Genomic DNA, 20,585 nt, shown 5'->3' on the forward strand with positions numbered 1-20,585 from the left:
GTGTAGGGATCCCGAGGGTCTTTGTGGGGCTTTGGGGGTCACAGATACCTACCTACAGGCTGGAGGGGTCCTGTGGGTCTTAGGGGATTTGTGAGGCGTACAGATGCCTACATCTGGGCTTGTGGGTTCCCTGGGGGGCTTAGAGGTTTGTGAGGAGCACAGATACCTTTATCCAGCCTAGATGGGTCCCAGTGGGATTAGGGAGTTGTGGGGGGCACAAGCTATATAAGCAGAAGCAGGATGAACTCTACCCTGACATCTGGTGGTGAATTATGACGAGTGTGGAAAAGAATTTCAGGGGCTGATCGTGTTTGCATTGGCACACCCACTCCGCCTGACATGGCCACGGGAGCCTGGGATGGTTGCTTTGGCAATTGTGGTATCCCCAGTTTATTTGTTGTTGGGGCATGAGATGTGGAGTGTTGTCACCCTGATTGTGTGGATGAGGAACTGTGAAACTGCTTTGAGACAGTGATTCTCACCATCAATTGAGTGGCACTCGCTAGACAAGGGAGTGGGCTCCTTGAATGAACCAGAAACACCAATTGCATCTTTTTTTCTTTTAACAAGTGAATAATAGAACTGATTTTTCATTCTCTTAAGAGAATGAAATTCCAGGTTCCTGAACTGAAATCACTGAAAAGCTGTGCTAATTAGTGAAGGAGTCTGAAACTATATTGCAGAGCAGAGCAGCTGATGAAAAGGAGCAGTTTGTGAGATGATTGGAGTGGCCCATAGAGTGAGATGAGTCCAGCAGTTTTTAGGGACAGCTGGAGCAGGTCACAGGTTGGCTGGCAGAGCGAAGCAGCTGGTGAGGAAGGCGGAAGTAGAATCCCACAGAGAAGCAGGGCAGTCGGCAGTGGACCACGTAAGGTGCCCCTTTCTACCCAGCCTGGTGGGGGAAAACCCTGCAGATAGGCTCTTGAACTCTGGGGCTGCGGGACTGTGGGTGATTTTGGGGTTGCTGAACTCTTGAAACATTTGAGGTATCGGACTTTGGAGCCTTGGGGTGATTTGGCGATTGCTGGAGTCAAGAACCCAGGGAAAAGGACACGACCTAGTTGAGTGTTTTCCCAATTTAATGCTATGTTGTTTATCTCACATTCTTAAATTTTTTATACAACACCCAGACTCTGTGCTTGCAAGAGGGGAAGTATTGCCTCTTAGAGGCACCTAGGGGTGCGTATGTAAAATTGTCCCATGTCACTGGGTGGGGGCTCGAGCTGGTTTGCATTACGTTGTAGGGAAGGGACTCCTATGTATTGAACCCCGTCCTTACTGCTATCAATTCAGTCTGGCAGAAGGGTTCCACCTACGTCCAGGCTGTAGGGATCGCTGGGGGGCTTAGCGGGTTCGTGGGGGGCACAGATACGTAGGTCCAGGCTGTAGGGGTCACTGGGGGGCTCAGGGGTTTGGTGAGGGGCACAGATACCTATGTCCAGGCTGCAGGGGTCCCAGACGGGCTTAGGGGGTGTCACAGAGTGTGGTGAATCCGGCCCTACACCCCTCTTCCTGGGACACACACTGACTCAGCCAGCCAGTAAAACAGAAGGTTTTTTTGGCCAACAGGAAGGAAGGATACAGCAGAGCTCTTGGGCACAGCCAGGACCCCTCAATCGAGTCCTTCTGGGGATTCAGGAAGCTTAGTTCCCAGTTTGGGATTCCCTGCATTCCAACAACCCAACTCCAAATCAAAACTGAACTAACTCCATCCAGCCGACCCCTTCCTGTGTCCAGCCTCCCGGGCAAAGGTGCTGACCCCCTCCCCGCTGCCTAGCTTGAGTTACAGGCTTAGGTCCTGGCCCTCACCTAAAGTCACCCGCTGCTGTCCCATCCCCCACACAGACAGTCCCCACTCCATCACAGTAATGCGCAGAGCATTTCCCGCATGGAGCAACAGTGACACCGTGTGGCCACGCAGGGTAATGCACAGATCATCACACCTACGTAGATGCTGTAGAGATCCCTGGGGGACTTAGGGGTCATGGGAGGTACAGATAGCTACGTCCAGGCTGGAGGCATTCCGGGGAGGCTTAAGGGGGTTCATAGGGTCACAGATACCTACGTCCAGGATGTTCGGGACCCTGGGGGAGTTCGTGGGGTTGTGGGGGGCATAGGTACTTGTGTCCAGGCTGTAGAGGTCCTGGTGGGGATTAGGGGCTTCGTGGAGGACACCAATACCTACGTCCAGGCTGGAGGGGTCCCTGGACGGCTTAGGGATTTGTGATGAGCACAGTGGTCCCTGGGGGTTTAGGGACTTGATGAGAGGCATAGATACCTATGTATGTCTTGGAGGGTCAATGAGGGGGCTTAGTGGTATTATAGGGGACACAGATACCTACGTCAAGGCTATAGGGATTCTGGGGGGTCTTAGAGCGTCAGGGGGGCACAGGTACCTTCATAAAGGCTGGAGGGGTCCCGGGGAGCTTAGGGGGTTTGTGGGGGCACAGATATGTTCGTCCAGGCTGGAGAGCTTCTGGGGAGGATTAGGGGCTTTTGCGGACAGCAAAGATAACTATCTCCAGGCTTTAGGGGTCCCTGGGGGGCTTAGGGTTTTTTTGGGAGGCACAGATATCTATGTCCAGGTTGGAGTGGTTCCTGTGGGGTTTAGGGGGTTCCTGGGGAGCACAGATACCTAGGTCCATGCTGTAGGGATCCCCGGGTGGATTAGGGGTTTTCTGCGGGGCACAGATACATACGTTTAGGTTGTAGTGGTTCCTGGGAGGCTTAGGGGGTTTGTGAGGGGCAGAGATACCTATGTGTAGGCAATAGGGCTTCCAGGGGAAATTAGTGTGTTGAGGGGGCACAGATACGTAGGCCCTGGCTGGAGGGGTCCCGGGGGGGGGGGCTTAGGCAGTTTATGAGGGGCACAGAAACCTGCATCCAGGCTGGAGGGGTCCTTGGGGGGCTAAGGGGGTTTCTGGTGGGCACAGATACCTCTGTCCAGGCTGGAGGGTCCCTGGGGGGCTTAGTGGGTTCGTGGGGGGCACAGATACCTAAGTCCAGGCTGGCGGGTCCAGGGGGGTCTTATAGGGTTCGGGGGGGTACAGATACTTATCTCTAGGCTGTAGGGGTCCCTGGTGGGCTTAGGGGGGGTTGGGGGCCCCAGATACCTAAGTCCATGCTGTAGGCATCCCTACAGGTGCTTATGGTTTCGTGGGGTGCACAGATACTTATGTCCAGGTTGTAGGAGTCCCAGGAGGGCTGTGGGGGTACTCACTCACTCACTTACGCCCGTCACCCCAATCGGGGAATGGGCCGCCAACAACAGATCTCCAGAGTCCTGTATCCTGGGCCATTCATTCTAACTGGTTCCAGGTATAGCCCATTTTTTTGCTATCAGCCTGAAGGTCACGTCGCCAGGTGTTTCTTGGACGGCCTCTTTTCCGCTTGCCTTGGGGGTTCCACCGCAGTGCCTGTCTGGTGCCTCACGTTCCATGCGCCTATGGTAATCCTCCTGGTTGCAAGAAGGGTAATCGGCTTAGTGGCTTCCTCATGGCTTTTACCACCCAGCGTCATGCATCTTCGAATTGAAGACTCTTCATTTTCCAGGGTAAAAGTCTCTGTTGTCTCTATTGTTGGCATTTCTGTAGCGGGTTGATTTTTTACGAGGTGGAGTTGCTAGCCCCACGCCCAACCCTCCTCCTTTAGCCTGACTTGGGACAGGCAGATGGCCCCAAAGGACCTCTCTGGTGGAGTTTGTGGAGGTACAGATACCTACATCTAGGCTGGAGGGGCCCTGAGGGGCATAGGGGGCTTGTGGGGGCACAGATACCTAGTTCCAGGCTGTTGGTGTCCCAGAGAGATTAGGCGGTTCACTGGGGGCTCAGATACATCCAGGCTGGATGTGTCCCGAGGAGCTTAGGGGGTTCGTGGGGTGCTCAGACACCTGTGTCCAGGCTGTAGGGATCACTGAGGGCTTAGGGGGTTCGTGGGGGTGACAGATAGGTACATCCAGGCTGAAGGGATGGCTGGGGCATTTAGGGGGGTTGTGGGAGCACAGATACCTATGTCCAGGCTAAAGGGGTAATGGGGGTGCTTAGGGGATCAGGGTGGACACAGATACCTACCTCCAGGGTCTAGGGGTCCTGAGGGGATTGGGGGTAGAGGGGGGAACAGATGCCTACGTCCTAGCTGGAGGGGTCCTGGGTGGTTTAGGAGGTTTGTTGGAGTCACAGATACCTATGTCCAGGCTGTAGGGGTTCCTGGGGCATTAGGGAGTTTCTGGGGGTCACAGATACCTACGTGCAGACTGGAGGGGTCCCGGAGGGCTTAGGAGATTTATGGGGGTCACAGATACCAATGTCCTGGCCGTAAAGGTCCGTGGGGTTTTTTTTGGGTTCGTGGGGGGCACAGATACCTACATCCAGGCTGTAGGGGTTCCCGTGAGGATTAGGGGGCTTATGGGGGGCACAGATACCAACGTCCTGGCTGTAGATGTTCCTGGGGCACATAGAGGGGCTGTGGTCGCACATAACCCTACATCCAGGCTGTTGGGGTCCCGTGGGGGATTAGGGGGTTCATGGGGAGCTCAGATACCTACATCCAGGTTGGAGATGTCCTGGAAAGGATTAGGGAGTTTCTGGGGTGCACAAATACCTATCTCCAGGCTGTAGGGGTCCCTGTGGGCATTATGGGGTTTGTGGGGAGCAGAGATAACTATCTCCCACCTTTAGGGGTCGCTGGGGAGGCTTAGATGGTTTGTGGGGGGCCCAAATACCTATATCCAGGCTCGAGAGGTCCCTGGGGGGCTTATAGGGTTTGTGGGTGGCACAGTTACCTACGTCCAGGCTGTAGGGGTCCCGGGGAGCCTTAGGGGATCCTGGGGGGCACAGATACCTAACTTCAGGCTATAGGGGTCCCGGGGGTGCTTAGGAGGTGGGGAGGGGCGCAGATGTCTATGTCCAGCCTGTAGGGGTCCCTTGGGAGGCTTAGGGGATTGTGGGGGTAAAGATACCTACATCCTGGCTGAAGGAGTCCTCAGGGGGTTCGTGTGGGTCAGAGATACCTAAGTCCAGGCTGTAGGGGTCTTGGAAGGCTTAGGGGGTTTCTGGAGGTCACAGATACCTCCGTGCAGACTAGACAGGTCCCAGGGGGATTAGGAGATTTATGGGGTGCACAGATGACAACTTCCAGGCTGTACAGGTCCCTGGGGGGCTTAGGGGGTTGTGGGGGGGCACAGATACCTATGTCAAGGCTGGAGGGGTCCCTGGAGGGCTTAGCAGTTCATGGGAGCACAGATACCTACGTCCAGCTGAGCTTTTCCCTGGGGGCAGCCTGCGGCCAGCTGCGGTCAGCTGTTTGCTGGGCAGGCTCCACTCAACTGCTCCCCTCTTCCTGCTCCTGCGGGGGCTGAGTGAGTCCCCCCCAACAAACAGCCTCAGGGTTCGGGGTGGGAGGTTAGGGGGAGTAGAAGCGATACAATACGGTAATAACAGTAATAATGATAATTACTGCAGGCAGGAGAGGTGAGGCATTTTAGAACTCATTACTCAAAGAACTCAATTTAATCATAAGGCAGAAATAAAATGATGAAATGCACAGACCTGTTAAAAAGCTTCCGAGACGGGAACTTCAGCCCCACATCTTCTGCCAGGGTCCAGGGCTTCTCCTCCCTGCCCCAGGGTGGCTCCTCTCCCCCTTCATCCCCCCCCACTGCAGCTCCTGCAGGGGCCCGGGGCTTCTCCTCCGCCCCGCCCCCTCCCCAGCATGGCTCCAGCCCAGTTCAGGGCTTCTCCTCCTCCATTCCAGCTCGGCTCCTCTCCCACCCGGCCCCCTGCCGTTATCTGGAGCTTCTCCTCCCCCAAACCTACCACTGCCTCCAGCCCCAGCCTAGCCAGGCTCCCTGGGGCACCCAATGCTGCTGTGGCCAGAGCCGAGCCTGGCGGGCAGGGAGCAGCGATTCACGCGGAGGCCATGGCAGAGCCATCAGCTCGAGAGGTGAGGGGCAGCCCCAGGGAGCGGGGCGGGCTGTGCTGCTGCTGGACCCGCACCCCCGCCCACCCCGACCCCTGAGGCTGTTTAGGGGGGGGACTCACTCAGCCTCCGCAAGAGCAGGGAGGGGGGAGCAGCTGAGCGGAGACTGCCCAGCAAACTGCTGATCGCAGCTGCACGCAGGCTGCCCCCAGGGAAAAGCTCAGCTGGACGTAGGTATCTGTGCCTCCCACAACCCCCTAAGCGCCCCAGGGACCTATACAGCCTGGAAGTTGTCATCTGTGCACCCCATAAACCTCCTAATCCCCCCGAGACCCGTCTAGTCTGCACGGAGGTATCTGTGACCTCCAGAAACCCCCTAAGCCCCCCAAGACCCCTACAGCCTGGACGTAGGTATCTCTGACCCACAAGAACCCCCTGAGGACTCCTTCAGCCAGGATGTAGGTATCTTTACCTCCACAACCCCCTAAGCCCCCAAAGGGACCCCTACAGGCTGGACATAGATATCTGCACCCCCTCCGCCTCCTAAGCACCCCTGGGACCCCTATAGCTTGGAGTTAGGTATTTGTGCCCCCCAGGATCCCCTAAGGCCCCCCGGGACCCCTACAGCCTGGACATAGGTATCTGTGACCCCCACAAATGCACTAAACCCCCAGGGAGCCCTACAGTTTGGACGTAGGTATCTCTGCCCCCCACAACCCCCAATCCCCTCGGGACCCCTACAGCCTGGACTTAGGTATCTGTGCCCGCCCCGACCTCTAAGCACCCCCGAGACTCCTACGGCCTGAAGTTAGGTATCTGTGCTCCCACAACCTCCCTAAGCCCCCCAGCCACCCCTCTAGGCTGGACATGGGTATCTGTGCCACCCACGAACCCTATAAGCCCCCCAGGGACCTCTCGAGTCTGGAGGTAGGTATTTGGGCCCCCCACAAAACATCTAAGCTTCTCCAGCGACCCCTAAAGATGGGAGATAGTTATATCTGCCCCCATGAACCCGTAAGGCCCACAGGGACCCCTACAGCCTGGATATTGGTATTTGTGCACCCCAGAAACTCCCTAATCCTTCCCAGGACATCTCCAACCTGCACGTAGGTATCTGAGTTCCCCACGAACCCCCTAATCCCCCCCCCCGAGACCCCGACAGCCTGGATGTAGGGTTATGTGCGACCACAGCCCCTCTATGTGCCCCAGGAACATCTACAGCCAGGACGTTGGTATCTGTGCCCCCCATAAACCCCCTAATCCCCACGGGAACCCCTACAGCCTGGACGTAGGTATCTGTGCCCCCCACGAACCCGCAAAGCCCCCCAGGGACTTTTACAGCCAGGACATTGGTATCTCTGCCCCCCATAAATCTCCTAAGCCCTCTGGGACCCCTCCAGCATTCACATAGATATCTGTGACCCCCAGAAACCCCCTAACGCCCCAGGAACACCTACACCATGGACGTAGGTATCTGTGACTCCAACGAACCTCCTAAACCACCCCAGACCCCTCCAGCTAGGATGTATGTATCTGTTCCCCCCTCTACCCCCAATCCCTTCGGGACCCCTAGACCCTGGATGTAGGTATCTATGTCCGCCCCGATCCCCTAAGCACCCCCATTATCCCTTTAGCCTGGACGTAGGTATCTGTGCTCCCACAACCCCCCTAAATGCCCCAGCGACCCCTTCTGCCTGGACGTAACTATCTGTGACCACCACGAACCCCCTAAGCCCCCAGGGATCCCTACAGCCTGGACACAGGTGTCTGAGCACCCCATGAACCCCCTAAGCTCCTCGGGACACATCCAGCCTGGATGTATCTGAGCCCCCAGTGAACCGCCTAATCTCCCCGGGACAACGACAGCCTAGACCTAGGTATCTGTGCCCCCCAAAAACCCCCTATACCCCCCAGGACCCCTCCAGCCTAGGTAGGTATCTGTACCCCTACAGCCCCCCTGGGACTCCTACAGCCTGGAGGTTCGTATCTGTGACCCCCACGAAACCCCAGCCCCCCTGGGACCCCTCCAGCCTGGACATAAGTATCTGTGCACCCCATGAACACATAAGCACCTGTAGGGACGCCTACAGCATGGACTTAGGTATCTGGGGCCCCCCAAAACCGCTTAAGCCAACCAGGGACCCCTACAGCTTAGAGATAAGTATCTTTGTCCCCTCGAACCCCATAAGCCCCCCCGGACCCCTCCAGCCTGGACTTAGGTATCTGTGCCCCCCACGAACCCGCTAAGCCCCCCAGGGACCCTGCAGCCTAGATGGAGGTATCTGTGCCCCCCACAACCCCTATGTGCAGAGGAACCCCTCCAGCCTGGAGGTAGGTATCTGTGCCCACCAGAAACCCCCTTAGCCCCACAGGGACCCCTCCAGCCTGGATGCAGGTATCTGTGCCCCTCACAAACTGCCTAAGCTCCCCCCCGGGAACCCTCCAGCCTGGACGTATGTATCTGTGCCCCCCCGCAACATACTAATTCCCCCTGGAAGCCCTATTGCCTGGATGTAGGTATCTCTGGCCCTCACAAACCCCCTAAGCCCCCCAGGAACCCCTACAGCCTAGATGTACATATCTGTGCCCCCCAGAAATCCCCAAATCCCCCCGGGGACCCCTACAGCATGGGTCTAGGTATCTGTGCCCCCCAGGAACCCTCTAAACCTCCCAGGAACCACTCCAACCTGGACATAGATATCTGTGCCTCCCAAAAAAACCTTTAGCCCCCAAGGGACTCCTAGAGTCTGGAGATAGGTATCTCTGCTGTCCGCAAAACCCCCTAATCCTCCCCAGAACCTCTCCAGACTGGACATACATATCTGTGCCCCCCACAAACCCGCTAAGCCCCCCTGGACCCCTCCAGCCTGGATGTAGATATCTGTGCCCCCCAACAACCTAAGCCCCCCCCAATCCCTATACCCTGGACATAGGTATCTGTGTCCCCTACAATACCACTAAACCCCCCCAGGGACCCCTCCAGGACATATAGAGGTATCTGTGCCCCTCACCAAGTCTCTAAACCCCCAGGGACCACTGTGCTCACCACAACCCCCTAAACCGTCCAGGGACCCCTCCAGCCCAGACATAGGTATTGCTGTCCTCCACGAAGCCCCTAATCCCCACCAGGACCTCTACAGCCTGGATGCAAGTACCTATGCCCCCCACAACCCACCTAACTCCCCCAGGGTCCCGACCATCCTGGACGTAGGTATCTGTGACCCTACGAAACCCCTTATGCTCCCCCGGAATGCCTCCAGCCTGGACGTTGCTATCTGTACCTCCCATGACCCCTAAGCCTCCCAGGGATCTCTACAGCCTCTACATAGGTGTGATGCTCTGGGCATTACCCTGCGTGGCCACACGGTGACACTGTTGCTGCATGCAGGAAATGCTCTGGGCATTACTGTGATGGAGTGGGGACTGTCTGTGTGGGGGATGGGAGAGCAGCGGGTGACTTTAGGTGAGGGACAGGACCGAAGCCTGTAAATCGAGCTAGGCATGGGGGAGGAGATCAGCACCTTTGCCTGGGAAGCTGGACAAAGGAAGGGGCCGGCTGGAGGGAGTTGAGTTAGTTTAGTTTCAGTTTGGGGCTGGGTAGTTTGAATTCAGGGAATCCCAAACTGGGAAGTAAGCTTCCTGAACCCCCAGAAGGACTCAAATGAGGGGTCCTGGTTGTGCCCAAAAGCTCTGCTGAATCCTTCGTTCCTGTTGGCCAAAAAAACCTTCTGTTTTACTGGCTGGCTGAGTCACTGTGTGTCGCAGGAAGAGGGGTGCAGGGCCGGATTCCACCACACTCTGTGACACCCCCTAAGCCTCTCCGGGACCCCTGCAGCCTGGACGTAGGTATCTGTGCCCCCACCAAATCCCTGACCCCCCCCCCAGGGACCCCTTCAGCCTGGACATAGGTGGAACCCTTCTGCCAGGCTGAATTGATAGCAGCAAGGACAGGGTTCAATACATACGGGTCCTTTCCCTATAACGGAATGCAAACCAGCTCGAGCCCCCATCCAGTGACATGGGAAAATTTTACATACACACCCCTAGGTGCCTCAAAGAGGCAATACTTCCCCTCTCGCAAGCACAGAGTCTGGGTGTAGCAGAAAACTTTTAATAATGTGAGATAATCAACATAGCATTAAATTCGGAAAACACCTCAACTAGGCCATGTCCTTTTCCCTGGGCTCTAGAGTCTAGCAATCCCCAAACCACCCCAAGACTCCAAAGTCCAATACTTCAAATGTTTCAAGACTCCAGCAACCCCAAAATCACCCACAGTCCCGCAGCCCCAGAGTTCAAGAGTCTATCTGCAGGGTTTTTCCCCTGCCAGCCTGGGTAGAAAGGAGCACCTTACATGGTCCACTGCCACCTGCTTCTCCATAGGATTCTGCTTCTATTTTTCCCACTAACTGCTCAGCTCGGTCCACCAGCTGATCTGCTCCAGCTGTCTCTAAAAACTGCTCCACTCACCTCATTCCATGGGCCACTCCAACCATCCCACAGACTGCTCTTTTTTTCCAGCTGCTTTGCCTCATTAGTTAACACAGCTTTTTAGTGATTTCAGCTCAGAAACCTGAATCTTCAACTCTCAAGAAAACCAAAAAACAGCTCTACTATTCAACTGTTAAAAGAAAAGAAGGTACTATTGGTGTTTCTGGCTCACCCAAGGAGCCCACTCCCTTGTCTAGCGAGTGGCACCCAATTGATGGTGAGAATCCCTGTCTCAAAGCAATTTCACAGTTCCTCATCCACACAATCAGGGTGACAACACTCCACATCTCACACCTCAACAACAAATAAACTGGGGACATCACAGCTGCCAAAGCAACCATCCCAGGCTGCTGTGGGTGTGTCAGGTGGGGTGGGTGTGTCTATGCATACACGTTCAGCCCCTGAAATTCTTTTCCACACTCGCCATAATTCACCACCAGATGTCAGGGTAGAGTTCATCTTGATTCTGCTTACATAGGTATCTGTGCCTCCCACAGCCCTCTAATCCCACTGGGACCCATCTAGCCTGGATAAAGGTATCTGTGCTCCCCACAAACCTTTAAGCCCCCCAGGGTACCCACAAGCCCAGATGTAGGCATCTGTACACCCCACACACCCCCAAAGACCCACAGGACCCTTCCAGACAATAGGTAGGTATCTGTGACCCCCAGAGCCCCACAAAGATCCTCGGGACCCATACAGCATGGATGTTTGTATCTGTGACCCCCACAAACCGCCTAAGCTATCCAGGGCTCCCTACCATCAGGACATAGGTATCTGTTCCCCCTGCAACACACCTAATCGCCCCCGGGACCCCTGCAGCCTAGACATAGGTATCTCTGACCCCACGAATCCCCTAAGGCACGACAGGACCCCTTGAGCATGGACATAGGTATCTGTGCCCCCACAACCCTCCTAAGATCCCTGAAACCCCTCCAGCCTAGATGTAGGTATCTGTGCACCCCACAACCCCCCTAAGCCCCCGGAACCCCTACAGCCTAGACGCAGGTATCTGTGCCCAAAATGAACCCCCTAAGGTCCCTAGGACCCCTCTTGCCTGGATGAATGTATCTGTGCCCCTTATAAACCCCTTAGCCCCCCCAGGATCCCTATAGCCTGGACGTAGGTATCTGTGCACCCTCACGAACCCACAGATCCTCCTAGCGACCCCTACAGCATGGAAGTAGGTATCTGTACCCCAGAATGCCCCAAAGCAACCCCAGGACCCCTACAGCTTCGATATAGGTATCTGTGCCCCCCCATAACTCTCTAATACCCCCAGAACTCCTCCAGCCTGGATGTAGATATTTGTGGCCTCCAGGAACCACTTAAGCCCTCCCCACGACTTCTCCAGCCTGGACATAGGTATCTCTGCCCCCCACAAACCCTCTAAGACCAATAGGGCCCCCACCAGCCTGGTTGTAGCTATTTGTATGCCATACAAACCCTCTAAGCTCCTCAGGGTCCCCTCCAACTGGGACGTAGGTATCTGCGAAACCACAACCCCTTAAGTCCCCCAGGCACCCCTCCAGACCATACGTAGGTGTCTGTGCCCCTTACCAACTCCCTAAACCCCCAGGGACCACTACAGCCTGGACGTATGTATCTGTGCTCACCACAACCCCCTAAGCCGTCCAGGGACCTCTCCAGCCCAGATGTAGATATTTGTGTCCCCCATGAAGCCCCTAATGCCCATTGGAACTCTTCAGCCTGGACGTAGCTATCTGTGCCCCCCCATGACCCCTAAGCCCTCCAGGGATCTCTACAGCCTCTACATAGGCGTGATGCTCTGTGCATTACCCTGCGTGGCCACACAGTGTCACTGTTGCTCCGTGAGGGAAATGCTCTGTGCATTACTGTGATGGAGTGGGGACTGTCTGTGTGGGGGATGGGAGAGCAGAGGGTGACTTTAGGACCGGATACGTGCTCAGCCTGTAACCTGAGCTAGGCAGAGGGGAGGGGGTCAGCACCTTTGCCCGGGAGGCTGGACACAGGAAGGGGCTGGCTGGAGGGAGCTGGGTTACTTTAGTTTCTGTTTTGGTCTGGGTGGTTGGAGTTCAGGGGATCCCAAACTGGGAACTAAGTTTCCTGAACCCCCAGAAGGACTCGATTGCGGGGTCCTGCTTGTGCCTCCAAGCTCTGCTGTATCCTTCGCTCCTGTTGTCCAATAAACCTTCTGTTTTACTGGCTGGCTGAGAGTCACTGTGAGTCCCAGGAAGAGGGGTGCAGGACCGTACTCCCCCACACTCCATGACAGACCCTAAGCCCCCCCGGGACCCCTGTAGCCTGGAAGTAGATATCTGTGCCCCCCACCAAACACCTAAGACCCTTGGAGACCCCTCCAGCCTGAACTTAGGTATCTGTGCCCCCCACAAACCCCCTAAGCCCCCCAGGGACCTATACAGCCAGGACATTTGTATCTGTACCCCATATAGACTCCATAAGCCCCCTGGGACACTCCAGTGTGCACGTAGATATATGTGCCCCTCAGAAACCCCCTAATCCCCCAGGAACCCATACTGCCTGGACAACCCCCCTAACGCCCCCCGGGACATCTACAATCTGGACGTAGATATCTGTGACCCTCATGAAACCTGTAACCCCCCCTGGGACCGATACAGCCTGGACATAGGTATCTGTGCCCACCCGAACTCCTAAGACCCCCTGGTACCCCTACAGCCTGGTATCTTGGGCCCCCACAAATCTCCTAAGACTCCCAGGGTGCCTCCAGCCTGGACATAGGTATCTTTGCCTCCCACTAACTCCCAAAGCCTCCTGGTACCACTACAGCCTGGATGTAGTAATATGTGCCCCTCATGAACCCTCTAAGCCCTCCTGGGACCCCTAGAGCCTGGAGATTGGTATCTGTGTCCCCCTCAAACTCTCTAAGCCCCCCAGGGACCCCTATGGCCTGGATGTAGGTATCTGTGCACCTCAAGGCCCCTAAAATCCCCCGGACCCCTACAGCCTGGATGTAGGTATGACGGTGCTGCCTGTGGGAGCCAGTTCAGGTCACTCAATCAGGGTGAACTGCAAACAAAACAGGGCAGACAAATCCTAAATGCTGGTGGTTATTTCAATACTTAGATTTACCAAGCCAGCACAAAACAGCTTCTGTAGTACCTCACTGGTTACTTAGAAGTTTAAACCACGCAGTTCCCTTAAAGTACCCAGCCTCAGGCCTCCGTCCAGACACACCTGTCAGATATGATGATGATTCCTGAAAATCTTACTTCATCATATAAAAGAAAAGGTCCTTCCAATCCCAAAGGATCAGCCACATACCCAGGTTAAATTATAGCTTAGATCTTACCTAAAATACATGCTATAGCCAATTCTTATTAACTAAGCTAAAATTTATTAGAAAAGAAAAGAGAGAGAGTGTTGGTTAAAAGATTAATAGACATATAGACTTGAATTCAATTCTTGAGGTTCAGATACACAGTAGAGATGAGCTTGTAGTTGCCAAAAGTCCTTTTAGAAATAGTCCATAGGCTATAGTCCAATTTCCATATTCAGGGTGGCTCCAGTCAACGACTGGGGATCTCAATCCTTGTGGCTTAAGGTTTCCCTCTCTTGAAACCCAAAGCAGATCTGAGATGAAGAAGGATCGTGTCCCAGGTTCTTATACATTTCCAGCAGCCTTTCGGCCTGAGAAAACAATAGGCTTAACTCTCCTTCCAAACATCCTGGCAATTAGTACAGGGTAATTTATTCATCAAACAGTTCAAATCCACACTGGAGACCTGCCCTACATGCCTATGGGTCCCAATCTGGCTGACTCATTATACAAGGAGCACTTCCATGCTGGGCAAACAATGGTAGCCAATGAGGGAATGTATCAGATTCCAAGTTCAGACTGCAGGATACGTGAATGCTGACTCCCGAGGCTGTGGTTTAGTCCAGGACTGCATAACTCGTAAAGTGGCAAGGGCAATATTACTCCAAAGAAAACAGCTGAGGGCTGAAACCTCACAGAACGCCCCCCAGCACCGCCCAGCCCCTCCGAAACACAACCCCCCCAACACCACCCACCCTGCAAAAACAACATCGCCAGCGCCTCCCAGGCCCCCCGAAACAATCCCCCCCCAAGTGCCGCCCGCCTAGTGGAAACAAACCCTCCTTCCCCAGCACCGCCCTGCCAAAACAGGGGTAATGAACCTTGCTAATATGTTATAGGGGGCCCCTAAGGTAGTGTAATTAAGGTAAAAGAAAACTGTCTCTTTGCTAGAAGTAGAATAAGATCTTCCCCCCACTTGGTAATCAGTTGCCCTGTTGACTGAATGAGGTGTGACTGAGGAAGGCGTGGAAGGCAGCACCTCCAGACAGCTGCAACCCTTGGCGCGGGGTTGGGAGCCAGAGTAGATCAGTAGAACAGGTCAGCCACTGACTCACCATTCACCTCCTCAGCCCCTCGCTCACCTCCTCAACCCCCCTCCCCTGCTACTGGCTCACCTGCCCTGTCTGTCACTGCTCACCCACTCGCCTCAGCCCCCACGGCTCACCTGCCCTGCCCACTCGCTCGCCTCCTCAGCTCTCCTCCCCCACCGCCAGCTCACCTGACCCCCCTGCCAATGCCCACCCGCTTCCCTCCTCAGACCCCCACTCCCCCAGCTCACCTGCCCGCTGCTCACCTCTGTTCCCCCCCTCCCTGGCTCACATACTCACCCCCTGCCATTGCCCACCAGCTCGCCTCCTCAGCCTACCATCCCCGGCCAGTGATGAGCTGCCAAAATCTTAACAACCAGTTCCCTCCTCCCCGCACGTGGGGGTTGTGGCCCACCCCTGCCCCTTGGGACTCCTGCCCCATCCAACTCCCCACGTTCCTTGACGCCCCCCCGGGGACCCCTACCCCATCTACCCTCCTTCCCTGTCCCCTGCTGCTCCATCCAACCTCTCCTCTCATTCCTGATGCCCCCCGGGACCCTTGCCCCATTATACCACCCTTCTCCCTGTCCCCTGATGGCCCCTGGAACCCCTGCCCATGACGGTTCACACGGGAAGGCTGGGAGGGCTGAGAAGCAAACGGCGGCTTCGTGCTCAGGCCCAGGGAGGCAGAGGGGAGGTAGGTGAGCTAGTGTGGGGAGCGGTTCCCCAGTGCCCCCCGCGGGTTATCTGCTGCGGTGCGGGCAGCCCCCATGCCCCAGCTCACCCTTTTCTGCAGAACTGCTGCCTGGCCATTCGGTCCCTAGTGTGTAACAGTGAATGGGATTCTTCCATCCTAAGTGCAGGATTCTGCACTCATCCTTGCTGAACCTCATCAGATTTCTTTTGCCCCAGTCCTCTAATTTGTCTAGGTCCCTCTGTATCCTATCCCTACACTCCAGGATATCAACCACTCCTCTCAGTTTAGTGTCTTCTGCAAACTTGCTGAGGGTGCAATCCACACCATACTCCAGATCATTAATGAAGATATTGAACAAAACCGGCCCCAGGACCGACCCTTGGGGCGCTCCGCTTGAAACCGGCTGCCAACTAGACATGGAGCCTTTGATCACTGCCCATTGAGCCTACAATCTAGCCAGCTTTCTATCCATCTTACAGTCCATTCATCCAGCCCATACTTCTTTAACTTGCTGGCAAGAATACTGTGGGAGACCGTATCAAAAGCTTTGCTAAAGTCAAGGAATAACACATCCACTGCTTTCCCCTCATCCACAGAGCCAGTTATCTCCTCATAGAAGGCAATTAGGTTAGTCAGGCATGACTTACCCTTGATGAATTCATGCTGACTGTTCCTGATCACTTTCCTCTCCTCTAAGTGCTTCAGAATTGATTCCTTGAGCACCTGCTCCATGATTTTTCCAGGGACTGAGGTGAGGCTGACTGGCCTGTAGTTCCCCGGATCCTCCTTCTTCCCTTTTTTAAAGATGGGCACTACAGTAGCCTTTTTCCAGTCATCCAGGACCTCCCCCGATTGCCATGAGTTTTCAAAGTTAATGGCCAATGTCTCTGCAATCACATCCGCCAACTCCTTTAGCACCCTCAGATGCAGCACATCCAGCCCCATGGACATGTGCTGGTCTCCAGTTTTTCTAAATAGTCCCAAACCACTTCTTTCTCCACAGAGGGCTGGTCACCTCCTCCCCATGCTGTGCTGCCCAGTGCAGCAGTCTGGGAGCTGACCTTGTTTGTGAAGACAGGGGCAAAAAAAGCATTGAGTACACTAGCTTTTTCCACATCCTCTGTCCACTAAGTTACCTCCCTCATTCAGTAAGGGGCTCACACTTTCCTTGACTTTCTTCTTGTTGCTAACATACCTGAAGAAACCCTTCTTGTTACTCTTAACATCTTTTGCTAGCTGCAACTCCATGTGTGATTTGGCCTTCCTGATTTCACTCCTGGATGCCTGAGCAATATTTTTATACTCCTCCCTGGTCATTTCTCCAATCTTCCACTTCTTGTAGGCTGCTTTTTTGTGTTTAAGATCAGCAAGGATTTCACTGTTAAGCCAAGCTGGTCGCCTGCCATATTTACTATTCTTTCTACACATCGGGATGTTTTTTCCTGCAACCTCAATAGAGATTCTTTAATCCTTTAGAGGACTGGAACTGATTTCAGTGGAGGCACACGTTTGCTAGGTTTTTATGCATTTGCACAGGAAAATATTGAGTGTTTCCATTCATTTCAGGGATCCCTATTCAGTGGAACTCCTGAACATAAAGGAAATGCCATTATTTTTGTTGAAGGAAGAGATTTATAAGGTGGCAATAGGATTTGAACCAAGGACTCTTTGATTTGCAGTCAAACACTCTACCACTGAGCTACACCCCCATGACTGTGGTGGAGGTAAGTCTGTGATCTTAAAGATTTTGAAGGACAGGCCCTGCCTCAGAGATCTCCTGTTCTCTTCCCAGACCACAGTGCTTTTAAAAATGGGGTTTCATTAAACTTATAGATACATGGAGACACCACAGCTTGCACACCCACCCACATAGCTTCCCCTAGTGACATAGCTACCACCTCTCGGGGAGATGGATTAGCTACACGAACAGGACAGCTCTCTCCCCTCTGCTTAGAGCATCTTCATTCTTTATGAATAGGTAGGAAATAACCTCCTGAATGGACAGTAACCAATTGATCAAATATTGCTGGGTCTGCATTCAATATTGGTAACTGGTCATGCTGGGCTGGATGAGTAGGAGCATCACCAGCAGATTGAGGGAAGTGATTATTCCCCTCTACTCAGCAGTGGTGAGGCCACATCTTTTTTTTTTTTAATAAATGATTGGAGATATACCTATCTCCTAGAACTGGAAGGGACCTTGAAAAGTCATCGAGTCCAGCCACCTGCCTCCACTAGCATGACCAAGTACTGATTTTTGCCCCAGATCCTCTAAGTGGCCCCCTCATGGATTGAACTCACAACGCTGGGTTTAGCAGGCCAATGCTCAAACCACTGAGCTATCCCTCCCCTCCTTCTGGAGCATTGCTTCCAATTTTTGCCCTTCCACTACAGAAACAAATTGGAGAGAGTCTAGGGGAGGGCAACAAAAATGATTAGGGGGCAGGGGACTTATGAGGAGAGGCTGAGAGCAGGGCCACCCGGGGCGGGGGCAAGTGGGGCAATTTGCCCCAGGCCCTGCAGGGATCCCATGAGAATATATTATTCTATAGTATTGCAACTTTTTTTTATGAAAAGGGCCCCCAAAATTGTTTTGCCTCAAGCCCCCTGAATCCTCTGGGCAGCCCTGCCCACTCCACCCCCTTGACTCATTCTCCTCCCTCTGAGGCCCCACCTGTGCTCTGCTCTCACTCCCATTTGGCCACTCTCCCACCCCTGCTCTTTCTCTTTGGCTGAGGCCTGCTGGTCCACCTTTTGCTCACTCCTCTCCTCCCTGAAAGCCTCCTTGTGTCTCTCCACCCCCGCCCCCAAGGTCTACCTGCTACCCCCACCTCTCTGCCCTTCCCCTGAGACTCACCCTGCCCAAACCTCTCTGCCCCCTCCCCTAAGACCAGCCCTGCCCAGCACTCACATCTCTCTATCCCCTCCCCTGACCTGCCCTGTCCACCACCCACACCTCTTTGCCCCGCCCATGAGACCGGCCCTGCCCACCACTTGCACCTCTCTGCCCCTCACCTGAGGCCCGCCCTGTCCACCTCTTTCCTCGGTCATCTGTTGTTGTTCCTTGAAACATCAAGGATGGAATAAAAAGCTGAGTTTACTCCAGGGTGAGGAAAGAAAGGAGCCACCAACCCCCTGACAAAGCTCAGTGCCCCAGAGAAAACCTGCCCCCTGCTATTGCAATCCCTGATGTGCTGGGGATATGATGGTAAAGGAACTGTCTGAATGATCAAGGCAGGAAATGGACAACAATCTACAGGAACGTCATTGACCACAAACACACTCTCCTCATGCTCCAGCCAGAAGGGAAATGAGCAGGAATTCTTGCAGTTCAGCCAGGGACACACTTACACAATGGCACAGCAGTGTGTGTGTTGTGGAAGCTGGTCTGAGGAAACAACTGGAATTGATCACTCAGTGAGAACAGAACTGGAGTGTAGTGAGAGACCCATCTCAAGCAAGTAGTTGTGGCCGAGTGGTTATGATGATGGATTAGGAATCCATTGGGGTCTCCCTGCACAGGTTCAAATCCTGCCAACTACAGAGGAAGCTGTGGTCCTTTAGTTTCAACAGAGCTGGGTTTTGTCCCACTCTCAAACTGTGTCTACACTATTGGGTAATGTGGCTTTAAAGTGTTTCAATTAAACAGCTGTTGCATGTCCACACTATGCCCCTTGTGTTACCAGAGCACATCCAGGCTAGACTCTTGGATGGCCAAAGAGAGCAGTGCATTGTGGGTAGCTGTGCAACTGGCTGGAGGTGCTTTGGGAAGGGTTTGAAATGCCTCACAGGCTGGTACAGCATCACATGATGCAGGTTTCTCTATCCCATTGTTCCATGGGAATCCTACTAGATTGCCAGCTGCTTTTCAACTGCAATGTGTTTGTGTGGGGGGGGAAGAGTGAGTGAGTGTGTGGCACACTGTCTCTAAGTTAAGACAGCTGCTGCAAGCAACCAGTCCTGAGGCAGGGGGAGGGGCACAGCCCCAACATCAGCCCCTGCTTCCCTCACTGGCTCAGCTCAGCACAGCAGTCTCTGTGACACACACACACTGCTGCCTGCTTAGCTCTGTGTCAGGGGTGCTGGAACAGGGGGGTTAGAGGGCCATGGCCCCACCACTCTTTACTGGCTGTTAGGACAAATGATGGAGTGGGGGGAAGGGTGGAGTCTTGGGGGGAAGAGGATTTCTGTGGGTGTGGCCTCTGGGGGAGGGGTGGTGTGAGTGTGGGTCCTTGGGGAAGGGGTGTCATGGGAGTGCCACAGTGCAGACAACGGTGCCCCCCCACTGTAAGGAAGCTCCCGCCCCCCCTGTTCTGTGTTTATAGCGCAGGAGAGAGCAGCCTTCCACGGCAGTGATTTGCTCCCCGGGGCTCTGGCCTCTGCAGGGAGCCCTGGGCCCCTTAAATCACCAGCTTGGGGAAGCCAGGCCGGGCTGGCACAGAGTACCCACTCTTGCCAGTACCCCACACTGGAACGTACCGGCTTTTTGTTAGTAATACAGGAAATTGGGGGCTAATCCTGAAAAGCTTCTTTGATGTAACTTACCCCCCTTGGCCTAAAATGTCCTGATGTAAAACCTGACTCCAAAGGATGGGGTGGGGGAATGTGTGTGAGAAATAGAGCAGAGGAGAAAACTGACCCAGTGTTGATTTGAATGATTTGTATTTCAAAAGTAACTTATTTTGATTGGCTTCCAAGTCAATTTCTGTGTAGGTGTGTTAGCAAAAAGAAGGTCAGAGAAAGTGTGGGCCCCTTACTGAATGGGGCAGGCAACCTAGTGACAGATGATGTGGATAAAGCTGAAGTGCTCAATGCTTTTTTTGCCTCGATCTTCACAGACACTGGCAGCACAGTAGGGGGAGGAGGTGAGCAGCCCTCGGTGGTGAAAGAACAGATTAAGGACTGTTTAGAAAAGCTGGACATGACCAAGTCCTCAGTTCCAGATCTAATGCATCTGAGGGTCCGGATGGAGTTGGCAGATGTGACTGTAGAGCCGTTGGTCATTATCTTTGAAAACTTGTGGTGATTGGGAGGTCTCGGATGGTTGGAAAAAGGCAAATCTAGTGCCTATATGTCTCCACTGCAATTTGAGTCTTGCAGCCCAAGCCCCATA

At 54.2% G+C, this 20,585-nt stretch overlaps 1 protein-coding gene, 2 non-coding genes and 1 pseudogene across 11 annotated transcripts in view; 2 read left to right on the plus strand and 2 right to left on the minus strand.

Moving 5' to 3' along the window:
• The window catches only part of LOC127031107 (zinc finger protein 707-like), a 769,794-nt gene that overhangs the window by 311,480 nt on the left and 437,729 nt on the right, over positions 1 to 20,585 (plus strand). The gene's annotated exons all lie outside the window — the stretch shown is intronic.
• Positions 1 to 20,585, minus strand: part of LOC127031106 (zinc finger protein 345-like) — a 565,317-nt pseudogene that overhangs the window by 138,978 nt on the left and 405,754 nt on the right.
• TRNAC-GCA (transfer RNA cysteine (anticodon GCA)) lies at positions 17,110 to 17,181 on the minus strand. Its single transcript has one exon. It is a non-coding gene; the product is annotated as a tRNA-Cys (tRNA).
• On the plus strand, positions 18,934 to 19,015 carry TRNAP-AGG (transfer RNA proline (anticodon AGG)). Its single transcript has one exon. It is a non-coding gene; the product is annotated as a tRNA-Pro (tRNA).

The sequence above is a fragment of the Gopherus flavomarginatus genome, chromosome 11 (genome assembly GCF_025201925.1).
Source record: "Gopherus flavomarginatus isolate rGopFla2 chromosome 11, rGopFla2.mat.asm, whole genome shotgun sequence".
In the NCBI taxonomy this organism is placed as follows: Eukaryota; Metazoa; Chordata; order Testudines; family Testudinidae; genus Gopherus; species Gopherus flavomarginatus.